General features: G+C 38.4%; 1 protein-coding gene across 1 annotated transcript in view; it reads right to left on the bottom strand.

Annotated features, from left to right (window-relative positions):
- LOC114134182 (G patch domain-containing protein 2-like) overlaps positions 1 to 1,563 on the bottom strand; it is a 49,696-nt gene extending 48,133 nt beyond the window's left edge. The window contains exon 1 of the mRNA XM_028000575.1: positions 1,465 to 1,563. The gene's annotated coding sequence lies outside the window, so the exon portion shown is untranslated. The remainder of the gene's footprint in view (positions 1 to 1,464) is intronic.
- Positions 1,564 to 13,310: the final 11,747 nt, after the last annotated feature.

Genomic DNA, 13,310 nt, shown 5'->3' on the forward strand with positions numbered 1-13,310 from the left:
AAAGAGTTAAATCAGTCAACTGATGTACAAATACACAACACAGCAATCTGAAAGCACTGATGAACAAAGAAGAAGCAGCTTCTTTGAAGATCACTGGTTTTGGAAGTTATAAAAACTCACATCGAGAGATAATCCTCTATTTTCTATTCTATGCCTGCCTTTTTCTACCTTTTTTCAAACATCAGCTAATTTCTCTTTATGTATCATGAAAATAGGCAATAGAATTAAAAAGAAAATTAAATTTCTTATCAGAAATAACTGCAATTTTAGTTTACAAAAAAATTATGTTTGTGCATCACAGAATCCACGAAGTGGAGAAATTTTAAATTTTACATTATTTTTCTCACTTAATTTTTTATATTAACCAGAAAGTGATACAAGCCTGGGATCAATTAGTTCTCTAATTAGCCACTGAAACTCAAAAATTCAATTAAACTGAGCTTAACAATACTTGATTATTCTCGAAAAGGAAAGTCAGACAGTATTAGAAAGTGTTCATATTATTGAATATTTAATATTACTATCAAGTCTTTTCCAAGCACTAGGAGACTTGACCTGGAAGGACAGCCTCCACTCTTGGGAATAACTATTTTGAACTACTTCCTCCTATGAAAAATCAAATTCTCTGTTTAACTTTTACCTGTTTCTGAGTAAGCTCAAACATCAAAGAACGTTCTGTTTGTTGATGTGTTTATAGACCAAAAATGGATGAAAATGGATAAAAAAATCAAACTCATTTTGTACTATTTTACCAACAAATCATCTATCAAAATTGACCTCTGGTCAGTTGATTGTTGCACATTAGCTACAGAGTTATTTCTAAAAACGTCAAGAATATCTGGACTAAGATTACACATTTTTGGCGCCAAGAAAAGAGTGCTAAAACACCAATAGGTACAGCTTGCAGATTGAGGTTCTTCATCATTTTAAGTAACAATGAAAAACATTCACAGGAGATTACGAGAAAAATCTGAATGGAAAAGAGAAAACTCTAATCCACTGATTTCTCTATATTACCACATGTAATTCACTAATTATGCAGCCTTTCAGAGATAACAGCAGGGTGATTTTAAGTCAAGCAGCAAAGCATTGATGAAGCTCGAACAAGAGCTGCTTCTCATTTGATTACATCAGGAGACCACCAAAAGCGTGTGCACTTTTCCAGCCGCCAAGAAAAGCTTAAAATGTCTTTATGACCATTGTGTTATGCTGCAGGGCAGCTTTGCAGCATCACTGCAGCAGAACAACAGCAGAGGCACGCTATAGTAATCTGCATGCTCTGAGCTGTTACATAACAGCTCACATGTGAGCTCGGCACAAGGACAGACAAATATCTCCCGAACCACCAATGAACCGAGCCATTTATGAACGCTTAACGCGGTCATTGTCACATGGAAACCATCTCTACATATCTACTATGAAGCTAAAAATAACAATTACACTCCAAAGGCTCTGAACACTCACCAGTCGTTGCTTGTCTTGTTTTGTTTTCAGCTCCCAGCTGGGAAAACAGACGCACTTCCGCCCTGCAGTGCAGCCAATCAGGTGGCTCCGCCTCGCTGTGACGTAGTTCCAAAACAACACGAGTTCATGCAGATAGGAAGCCACATGTAGGTCTGCCAAAACCCAGATAACTCTTTGACCTCTGTTACACGACGTCCTTAGACTCGTTCGGTTTTTTATCATGAAACTATCTCTGTAGTGTCAGAATATGCTCTGAGGTTGGAGTTCGTTTCTGCCTGAATCAGAAGAGTTTACGTGTCTTGTTCACAAGTTATATGTAGCAATAGGGTGGCCAGGTTTGAATACCTTTCTTCCCTTAGTAAATTTAGTCATTATTTGCAGACTATGTTTTATATTTACACTGGATATCGTTGTCTGATTGTATCATTTTGGAATGATATGAGTGCCATAAAATAAATCTATATTCTATCCTATTCTCAGAAAGATTGCAATTGTTTAGAAAAGGTCTCACAAAACAAAAAAGTTTTGTTTTAAGCAAAACAAAACTTTTGTTTTTGCTTAAAAAACAAAAGTTTTTTGTTTTCAAACTTTTACAGTTCGAAAAAAATATGTTTTTTACATATTTGTTAAAACTTTTGATGTCACGATAGTGTGATTTGAGACAGATATGTGAAAAATTGACTGACTTTTCCTAATGGACCTGCTGTTAACTACAGTAATACAGTGCTCCTGGTCAGTAACAACTGAACAGAGCCAGAAGGAAGGTCTTAGAGCTGTGAATCATCCTCATGTACATGCTGCTCTCAACCTTCCCAGATCTCTGCTACGTTACAGGTGGTTCGCCACATCAGAAGCTACCATGAATGTTCAGGCTTGGCAACCGATGACGCAGATAAACAGTTTTTCTGTCATGGTAAGTTGTTTCTCTGCCATTAGCACATTTAGCAGCGCATACGTGAGGTTGACTGACAGCTCTAGATGCTTCTCCTGGCTCTGATTAGCAGAGCCAGGAGACATAATGACAGTTTTAAGTAATATGTAAAAACGTATTTTTGTAAAAGTTACATACTGTAGCTTTAAAACAGTTTTGCAAAATTCTGATCTAAAATTTCAAAGACCACTATTCTACCAATCATTAAAAAATGGAAAGAGTTTGGCAAAATCATAAATCTATCAACCCAGACATCCATGGTAACTCTGGGGGAGATGCAAAAAGTCTCAACTTGGGTACAAAAATATGTTGACAGGAAAATTTGTCATGAGCCATTTGGGGGGCACAGCAAATATGAGAAAGAAGATGCTTTGGTCACATGAGACAAAAATGGATCTTTTTATCCTAAAAAGCTATATGCATGTGGGAAGTAAAGTAAACACTGGAAATCACAATTCCAGTCAGAGTTCATAGGATGATGGATGGAGTTAAATACAAGACATGTAAGAAAATCTTTTATCTTCCTTCCACTTGTTAAGTACTCACTATTTTGTGTTGGTCTATCACACAAATCCCAATAAAATACATCTAAGTTTGTTGTTGAAAATGTTTAGGGGATGTAGATGCTTTGCAAGGTACTGCAGAAAGTAATCTCATTATGGTAACTTTATAGACAATATCTGTTTTTCTGCTAAAAGACAGCTCTCTGTAATGAAGAGTTGCTTTCAAAAGCCAGTGCTGTTGCAGAATCAGGCAGGAAAGTCATTTGCCACTTCTTTCATCTATCAGATGAAGACAGCCCAAATAATAAAAAAGAAAAGTCTGTGAAAACGAGTACAAAAGCTATTTAATCGTTCTCATCTTCTCTTAATAACTGCAAATTTCCCCCTGGGCCCAGGGGAGAGGGCCTCTCTGTGCCGCTGGCCCCTTATCTGCCTCCTCCACATTTCAGCAAGCTGAGCGGCTCCGTCAGTTCCCAGCTCCTGGCTTGTTCTCGTTTGGGGCCTGTGGGGAAGCTGGGCTCCTGGGTCCACCATTGTTCTGGCCTGGGAGGAAAGCCTAGAGAGAATACTGAAAACCAGAGAGTGGGAATATTAAAAAAAGAAAGAAGAAAAAAACTTGAGCCACTGCTTCATTAAGTGGAAGTCTTTCACAAGCAAACATATCAGAAACAGAGCCCCTTTCAGAGGCAGTAATTAGCAATTTGGAAACCTTTTCCCCTCAGGATATACTGTTTCAATTTAGTCAGCAGCTTTAGATACTTTGCCACTTAATATTCATTGTTTCTACCATCTTCCCAATTTCTCTATGTACAATGTCTGGTCTTTCTCTGGTGATAAAATGCTTTATCTGACATGTAATTTCTCTTTTCAATGAGACTTCTGCAAGAACAGCTAATTTGTATGAAATACTTTTAAAGGAATTATGAAAAATGAAGGGATGTGAGCTTCACAAAGCAGAGCTGGTTGAGGATTTTATGAGGTCCAAAGCCAAATCTCCTTTGGGGGCTCACTTTCAGTCACCACGGCACCACAGATTTCCCTTTTAAAGCCAAAGCTTTAAGTTTGAAACAGTCATTTAAAGTTGAAACCAGACGTTTACATGCACCTAGTAAAAGGACACAACATTTTTCTCACTGTCTGAAGTTAAAGCAGACCAAACTTCTTCTGTTTTAGATCCAAAATAATTTCTATCTGCTAAATGTCACAATAACAGGAAAACAAATGTCAGAGATTTATTTATTAATAATTTCAAAATCCAAAGTTTGCATGTATTTCCTCGCCATTTATATTTCTTTCAACTGTTTGACTTAAATCCAACCTTTTCAGTTTCCTTCCACAAGTTTCTCACAAGTTTGTTGAAGTTCTGGCCCATTCTGCCTGACAAAATTGGTGTAACCGAGTCACATTTGTAGGCCGCCTCACTCGCACACACCTTTCAGATCTTTCTAAAACGTCTCCACAGGTCTGAGATCAGGGTTTTGTGACGGCCATGCCAAAATGTTGACTTTTGTTGTCCTGAAGACACTTTATAACCACTTTGGCTGTATGCTTAGGGTTATTGTCAAACTGGAAGCCCCATTTAGAAATGAGCTCTAACTTCCTATCTGATGTATCAGTTCCTCCTACTGTAAAACAGTCCAACAACATGATGCTGCCATCTCCATACTTCACAGTTGGGGATGGTGTTATCAGGCTTACAAGTGTTCTCCTTTTTTCTCCAAATATATCAATGGCCATTATGATCACCACATTTCAGGACTTGTCTCCAAAAATGAAGGTCTTTGTCCTTGTGTGCATCTGCAAACTGCAATCTGGTTTTTTTTACATTTCTTTTGGAGTAATGGCTTCTTTCTCACTGAGTAGTCTTTCAGCCCATGTCAGTTCTGAGGTCAATCTGCACATGTTGGACCAAAACCCATCCTTCTCTGTGAGAATCCATCTCCCTCTTGAGCGGTATGATGGTCAGACTTTGACATTCATCTTGTCTACACTTGGGTATAATTTTTTGAACAGATGAACACGACACTTGTTCATCTGTGCATTTGGAAATTGTAAGTACGTAAAAAAGTATGTAAAGTTTATTTCTGAAGCGTTTTTCACAGACATAAAAACCCAAAGTACCATACAGTAAAAATAACAGTGAAATCATACCAAAATTCTCTTCTTGATATATTAGTTGATATTAGGAAGATTTGAGAAAGATATCGCCCTAGGAAAGTCAAATGACTTTCAAATGAGAATGTCATTTGACTTACTCATTGTGTCAAACAAAAAAGTGGTGTGGCTTTACGATACATCCGCAGGTGTGTGTCCAATTAACTCAAATGGGTTAGTTAACCTATCAGAAGTTTCCAAAGCTATGATATCATCACCTAGGTTTTCTTTCAATGTTTGAAGAGATAGTAATCTCTCTGTATGTAAATCTCTGATCCTGAAGACAATAATAAATAAATCACACATATTCTTTCTCTCATTATTGTGGCATTTAGTAAATAGAAGTTGGTAATTCTAACTGACCTAAGTCAGGAAGGTTGTCTTGATTAACTTCAGACAATGAGAAAATGTTATTTGTCTTTTTATTCGGTGTATGTACCCTTCTGGTTTAAATTGTTTATGGGAAAAGTTTTTCAGAGTTTTGCAAATAAAGTTCCTGTATTTAGTTCTACACATAAACTCCTGATTTAAAAATACTGTTATCATTAATTATTTGCTTGTGTTTATACCACCCTCCCTTCTGCATGGATTTAACAGCAAATGTTTCCCAGCTGTTTATTAAGCCAAACCACATACCGCGCCTCGGGGGGTGCAGACTCACACTTATCTTCGTCTCCATAGAGTCTTTGTTTCAAAATCTCACCACTCCCATTCATTTCCAATCAGCATTGTCTAATAGGAATAATTGATTTTTGCCTTTTCTTCGCAAATGAGAAATGCTTGTGATTGAACATTTTGTCTCTGAATCTAAATTCCAAGATCCCCATCAATACTTGAGAAAAATAGGCAACTCATTAAAGCAAAAAAAAAGAGAGGGGGGTAGCTAAGATGTGAAAAGGGGAGGCAGGAAATGAAATAATGAATGGAGTCCGAGAGAGCTATCTTTCCCAGGCAGAGCGCCACTAGGGATGCAAACTCTCCGCCACCAGAAATGAGCTACCTATCTGTGAAAAGAGTGACTGCTCCATCCTATTTGATTTGGCTCTCCTATCATCTCTTAAGAAGATGTCAGCCTTGCTTCTTCTATTGCTCTGAGCCTTTATCAACCCGAAGACGATTTCCCTGCAAAATACAAAAAAAAAAGAAAAGCAGAGAGAGAGAGGGAGAGTAGGAAGGGGGAGAGACACATTTCAGCGCCTTTCAAGGAGCAACACTAAAGAATAAGTGTTGTGCGATAAAGAGAGGGTTGTTAAATAGATCTGTCTATTTGTATGGTAATAATGATCGCTTAAAGACTCGGCTCTCCGTGACTTGTAGAACAAGAAAATAAATCTGCATTCAGGTGTTGTGTTAACATGAATCTCCGAACGACCTTGTAAAACTTTCATACAGTAAAAAATGACTCGGATTTCAGTTTCTTTCTCTTTGTTTCATCCGTTCAGAGAGGAGGGGTTCCCTCACTGGGAAGCAAAGCTGTCCATCTACACACAGAGGTCCATTTCTGAAACATCTTCCTCAAAGCTATTGCAAGCAGACATGCAAACCCTGTTTAATCTAAAATATCAAATCTGATGTCCCAAAACTGAAAACTGAAACTGGTTTGCAACACTGCTGCATTGCTATTTTTTCTCATTTGAGCAACTTTTCGATCATACACTGTTGAAGCAAGTGAGTTAGTTTAAAAAGTAGAAACTTGAAGAAAATGAAGTTGTAAAAAAGCTTAACGCACGCTTTGGCTATGAAACTATAGAGCAACTTTTAATATCTCACAGAGCACTGCTTAATTCATCATCTATAAAGGAAAGTCTAAGGCTCAACTGCAAATGTACTAAGACATCGACATCCATCACATCATTAATCAGAAAAGCAGACAAGTCAAAGGTGCTAACTTTGGAAAAACTGCAAATTAAATTTTTAAAGAACCATAACGTCATTTCTGTTGTTAAACTTTAAAATAAAGAGAAACATAAAACTTTAGCAAAAGGAGGATGGATATACTTTCTTCTACTGGATGTTTGTAAAAAAATATATGTTTTCTAATTAATGGCAACAAAAATTGATCAAAAAAAATTTCACTGGTACTCTTATTGTCATCTTGTTTTGGAGATTCAATGCAATTGTGCCATGAAACTACAGAAAAACCACTAAAATAATTATCATGTCACATTATTAGTAATAAAAGAAGGTTAAAAGAGCCACTAGTGGTTGCAGTTCCCTGCTCTAGATTTTTAAAGCTAGAAGGCCAAAGATACAACCTGAGCAGTGAATGGTTGTTCTATTAGTGTTCACTCAAATCGAACAATACAATAACTTTATGTTGTTTGTCACATAAGCTTCTGGTTGAAACGTGACAAAATGGTAAGAATTTGAAACGGTGTGAATAATTTTGCAAGGCATTGTGTAAAGTTCAGGGAAATTACAGTTTCTCAGTAGAGAGATCAAAGGAAAGCATAACTTATTGTATTACTGATTAATTTTATCTGTTAGCAAATCTCAGAAAGTCACACCAGAGAGCCTTCATAGTTAGGTATGGTTCTTGGTGTGGAAACATTTTTTAAAAGGAAATCTAACAATTATTAACATCTTTATTTATGTGCCTGCTGTTATCTTGCTACTTGACATCAAAAAGCCTCAAAGCAAGATCTCCTGGTCTGTTTGCTCACAAACATTTAGACTTATCTCCTCAAGCATCACAATAAGCCATTAACACAATGCATGTTATGAGGAGCCTAAATCCAACCTATTTATAACAGTTTTCTTCATACCATGTCATAATAAAACAGCTTCAACTTTACTTTATTGATTTTCAGGAACCGTTATGTCTCAGCGTTAGGCACCGGACTCAGTAGATTTTTGTTTTTGAATTTTGTTGTTGTGTTCAACTCCTTAATAAATCAAAAGTATTAAGCACATACTTTTTTAAGAAAGTATGTGGTAAAAATATTTCAATGTATTTGTTAAGGATTTTATGTGATAGATGAACACAAAGTAACACAAAAGTTGCACTGCAGCAGATGATGTTAGCTTTTTACCACTCAGAGCACGTTGCATTTAAATCAAAAGTTAAATTAGTAAAAAAAAAAAAAAAAATTGAAGCGCATTTTCCACATCACAATCATGCACTATTAATGTGTCAGTCTTATAAACTCCCATAAAATACACTGATGTTTGTGCTTGTGATGTGACAAAGTGGATACTTTTACCTTCTTAAACTCCTTAGAATAACTTTTAACATTTCCAAACATAAGAATTCACTGAAATACTTTTACAACCAAATATGGTTTTGAAACATGATACTTGGAATTTGATTTGAATCTTCACATTTAATTAGAATAAAATGTTCAGCATTCTAAATGTAATGTCAGTGTTTTTCAAGGAGTGCATAAAGAATCTTAAATCATGATGGAAAATCTGAACGGCATGCTCTTTGTGTTCATCCTTTACAACAGCATTGACGAGGAGGAGGCTGCGGACTACATGTAGCTCTTCAGACCCAGCCTGGAAAGCATTAGAGGCAGATTGATTAGTCTGCTCCACTTGGCTGATTAATCAGGACCCGTTAGGTGGAGACGAGGACCATTTATGGCTGATTATCGTCCCCTGAAAGCATAAGAAGCAATTCACAGCGTAACTTTTTCCACCAGGAGAATTTCTGTTTCTTTATTTCAGTTTTGATCATCCTCGTTACATGTCTGGTTTTTAAAAGAGGACAGTTTGATCATACTTTACAGGAGTCTTGCTTGAAAGCTTTTGATGGGAGGTTAATGTAAACCAACAAGTGAATCACAGGTTTTTTGGGGGTTTTTTTCCTTCATAGAACAAGAAAATGCTAATGAAAAAAACATCTATTTCTTGTCAAAAACATTCTGATAATCCCGAAGACTTTTATAAAAATATTATTTGGACCCAGAAGTCAGAAGGAAAATTCAGCAAAGCAATATACAAGATTCACTGTCAGCTAACCACAGTTAATTTAATATTTACCAACAGAAGCAATTATTTTTCAGATAAATAAAGGTTGCTTTGGTAGCTATTTTTCTCCTTTCAAAAATTAAAGCACCATTTAAAACTGCAATTTGAATTCCTTCATGTTAAATTAGTGTAATATATAAATTTATTTGATGAACTGACTTCAGCAATTCAGTTCTGTAGCAATCACTGCATGCTTCCTTGTATTTGAGGCAAAAAGGTGAGGAACAATTAATATTACAGCTGCTAGTCAGATAAATGTACTTTTAGAACATATTGGCAGCATTAGCATGATGGTCTGTGCAGCCAAACATCCAGTTATTCTCCAGGCTTGCAGCCCACACTCAGCTGCAGAGTGGCCTTCCCCAGCCTGGTCACCCGTTTCCGTTTATCTGCTGGGATAACTATAAAAATCTATCAGGAGGCAGGGGTGGGCTTTTTCGCTCAGCTCGGCCCTCCTGGCAGATTGAGAGTCCCCCGTAATGCACAAGTCTGTTTTTATTATTCCTGCTGAGAGAACACTATTTCATCAACTGCATGATCCCACAGAAGAGAGGAGATAGCCCGGGCTCGGCTATATTTCTTCCAATCAAACATTCCAAGGGGAAAAAATGAGTGGGTGCCATCAAATCCCAGAATAATGCTGCCAGATTTTATGTAAAAAGAAGGACTGATGGACAAATACAGGAAGGCAAGACAAGTTTAATGACGTGTGTTCAGGAGCTGAGATTGGAAAACTGACAGAGAAAAGCAGCCTCTTTGCTGGAATATAAATTGTTGTGCGCTGTAAAAAGGCTTTTATCTGGAGTGAATATGGGACGTAATACACAGGTCAGGGTTAAGTCATTTTCTCCGGCAAGTTAAGCGAATAATGAAGGCGAGCCCTCGCGGAAAGGAGCACTGCTACTGCCAGTTTGTCTTCATTTATTATGCCAAATCTCATGATTTTGGCGTTGGCGCGGTGAGTGCTCTGGCGCGCACCGGTGGACGACATATCGCTTAATTTACACAAGGTAATGAAAGCAGGGAATGGGAGGACAAAACAATTTACCTGCTGACACGGGAAGAAGTGATTTGCAAACACGAGGGGGAGGACGGGGAGTAAAAGAGCCGGCTGGGGGGCCAGGGCCACGGGGTGGGAAAGGGGCAGAGGAAGGAGGGATGAGAGGAAACAGAATAATCCAAAGGCTGAAACTGACAGAAAAGCAAGTCGAGCTTCAGATGATGACAGCGATGGCTCCAACGAGGAAATAGTAAAAACTCTGCCTCTGCTCTCCTTCTGCCCTTCCCCACACAAACAGACTCCACAAAACCATACACAATCAAACAACGAAATTGACATCAGGTCTGGAGGGTCTGTGCTGACAAGGTCCTTATTTTACCCCTTGTTTTCTCCACCAATCGTAATCACTTATCAGGGAGCCACTTGTGGAGCTGAGATGGGAGGCTTCACCCACACTTTGGAGCTGCAACCAGCCGCACAACGCTGGTTTGATTTCTAACCCTGGATGTTTACAACACATCAAATGGCTTGCATGTCACAGATAGATGGTCGTGCATCCAGCATCCTGACGTGAGTGAATATTCACTGGCACAAATAGAATTGTGTAAGGTGAGATTGAGTTGGGGTATTAAGCAATAACTGCTGCAATATTTGTCGCAGTTGTGTTGAATCTAAAGCAATGGAGTACACATGTGGTTTTCATGGCATATGAGACCTGCAGTGCTCATAATCATAATTTTCTTCTCAAGTTATTTTTAGCCAGAATTAACTGCTGGTTAATATGGGGGTTTTTTTAAAGCACAGCCGTCCTACACCACTGCAAAGAAAGAGGAATTGTGAGGTGAGGTTATAAGAATCAGATCTTTGACAATAAATAGGAATCTTAAAGATGTAAAAAGATTGTGCTAAAAAGAGGTTTAAAGGAAGTCTCTTTCTTTGTATGTCCCAACTTTGTGAAATAGTACACAGTTAATCAACTTTTGTGATAATAAACCGTTGTCCCCCTAGCCAAAAATAATGTAAAAACTATTAGCAGTAAGAATGTGAATAATGTGTGACCAGTAAAAAAAAGAATATTTCTAGATTTGTCAGTGTAAGATTATACTGGTGCAATAAATAAATCAATGTAATGCTTTTCACTAACATTTACTAAGGATACCAATAAATATGGCTTACATTGTATATTATTTTAAGTAGCTGACTTAATTTTGTTCTATCTGTCCTGGAAAATTGTTGCCTACAATTAGAAATTATTGTGAATCTATAGTCACTTATCTAGTCTAAATGATTTACTCTGTTGATGGATGAGATCTGGAAAGTGATTGACTGGCCATCTGGCTCATGGTTTTTCACAAAAACAAGAAAGAGTCTGGCCAGGACTGTCTGACAATATGGCTGGAGCACCACTGTAATTTTCCAATCACCAGCCCTTCAGGCCAGGCCACTCCTTAGGGCAGTAAGATCAGATGAGCTCGGGTATTTTCTTTTGTATGAGGCCAAACTCTATTTGTCTGCTCACAGGAACAAAAACAATCAGGGAGCCGAGAGAGACTGGCTTCTAGGTCTCACTGGAGACGGGCCAAAGGGAAGAGTGGGGGAACAGAAAGCGGGTGACACAGATAACCGAGCCCACCCTCCCCACCATGGGTGGCTGCTTGGTTCTGGTGATGATGAACGGGGGACGCGGCTCAGCACCAAGTCCCTGCTGTCAGAGCTCTCAGCAGGACGAGACATGGAGAGGAAGTGTCACTCTCAGCGGGCCTGCTGGGTCAACCTGGACTCTGCTGAGTCCTGCTGCTTGTGTCTTCACAGAAAAACAAACACCATCACACCCACCCCTCCCCACAAGAGGACACACACGCTGCTAAACTTTCACTATGCTCTGGGGAAAATGTGTAACCAGCCTGTGCAGAATCTGAATACTAACTCTGTCAAATCTGTCTTTGTATGTCAGAATATCCAGCCTGGATTGTGTCTGAAAGAGGAACCAGTGTTCTAGCTGCAACTGTAAATGGGGGGGGCTCTCCTCTGTGGGCCACCCTCCCCCGCCTGCAGCTTTTTTCACAGGCTTATTTCCCCTCACAATGAGAGGTGACAGTGAACAGTGGAACTCGTCAGTGTGAATAACACACAGTTACGCTTGGTGACACCCTCTGGTGGAGCACGACACACACACCAGCACACAGCGGCGCACACAGTGAGGCTCGAGGGCCCCCGTGGTAGGCCCGCTGTCAACCTCAGCGCACTGCATTCCATTACAGCTTAACTGGGGGCAAATTGGGCAATCTGATGGGTTAAATTTGACATGTTTGTCTGTCCAGCCAATGCTACTTGTGCAGGATAGACACTTTCCATAGTGCAGTGGGGTGGGGACAGTGAAATACAGAATATAAATTTCAGTGCCTTGCAAACCTATTCACCCTCTGTGAGGTTGTATTGTAAAACAAAAGTGGACAAAGTTAACAAATACACTGAATTTGAGTGCAATTTTATGTGATAGACCAAATTAAAACAGTTCATAATTATGGTTTGTAGAGTAAAGGATATATAGTTTTGAGAATTCTTGTGTGTGAATTGTATTTGTATTCAACTCAGCTAATGAAACCAGGGAACGTTCTTCCATATCTTTGTTGCGTAATTTCTGTGGCTCATAGTAAACTTTAAATGTTCTTTTGACTTTCTGTCAACAAGAGCTTTTTTTTTTTGGCACGACTAACAGTTCTCCTTTCAACAGATTCTCCAACCTGAGTTGAGGATATCTGCAGCTCCTCCAGAGTTTTCTGTTTAATGCTCTCAGTAGGTGCAGCTGCTTCCCTTTTCTGATGATGAACTGAACAATTCTCTTATGAGACGGTCATGATTTGGATATTTCTACCACTTTGATGTATCTGGAGTGTTCCTTGGTTTTCTTGATACTGCTCTCTCACAAAACTATGAGAGCTTTAGATAACAGCTGGATTTAAAATGAGATCAAATCAAACAAAAGCAGACTTTGTATATCAGCTGTCTGTATTTCTTTGGTATCAAACCTTTTTATATCATTATTATTTTACCTTTATTTAATCAGAAAAATCCAATTGAGATTAAAAACCTCTTTTTCAAGGGAGTCTTGGTAGAGAAGCAGCAAAGGTTGTATAACAATTGCAAGTAGTTACACAATTAAAATCCCATACAAATAGTTATTAAGACCATTCATAGTTTAAATAATTCATCTATAGTGATCTCAGTCTGGACTTAAAATTGCTCGATGAAATAAGTTCAATTAATTTCCAGTCTTTTTGCGACA

The sequence above is a fragment of the Xiphophorus couchianus genome, chromosome 19 (assembly GCF_001444195.1).
Source record: "Xiphophorus couchianus chromosome 19, X_couchianus-1.0, whole genome shotgun sequence".
Classification (NCBI taxonomy): Eukaryota; Metazoa; Chordata; class Actinopteri; order Cyprinodontiformes; family Poeciliidae; genus Xiphophorus; species Xiphophorus couchianus.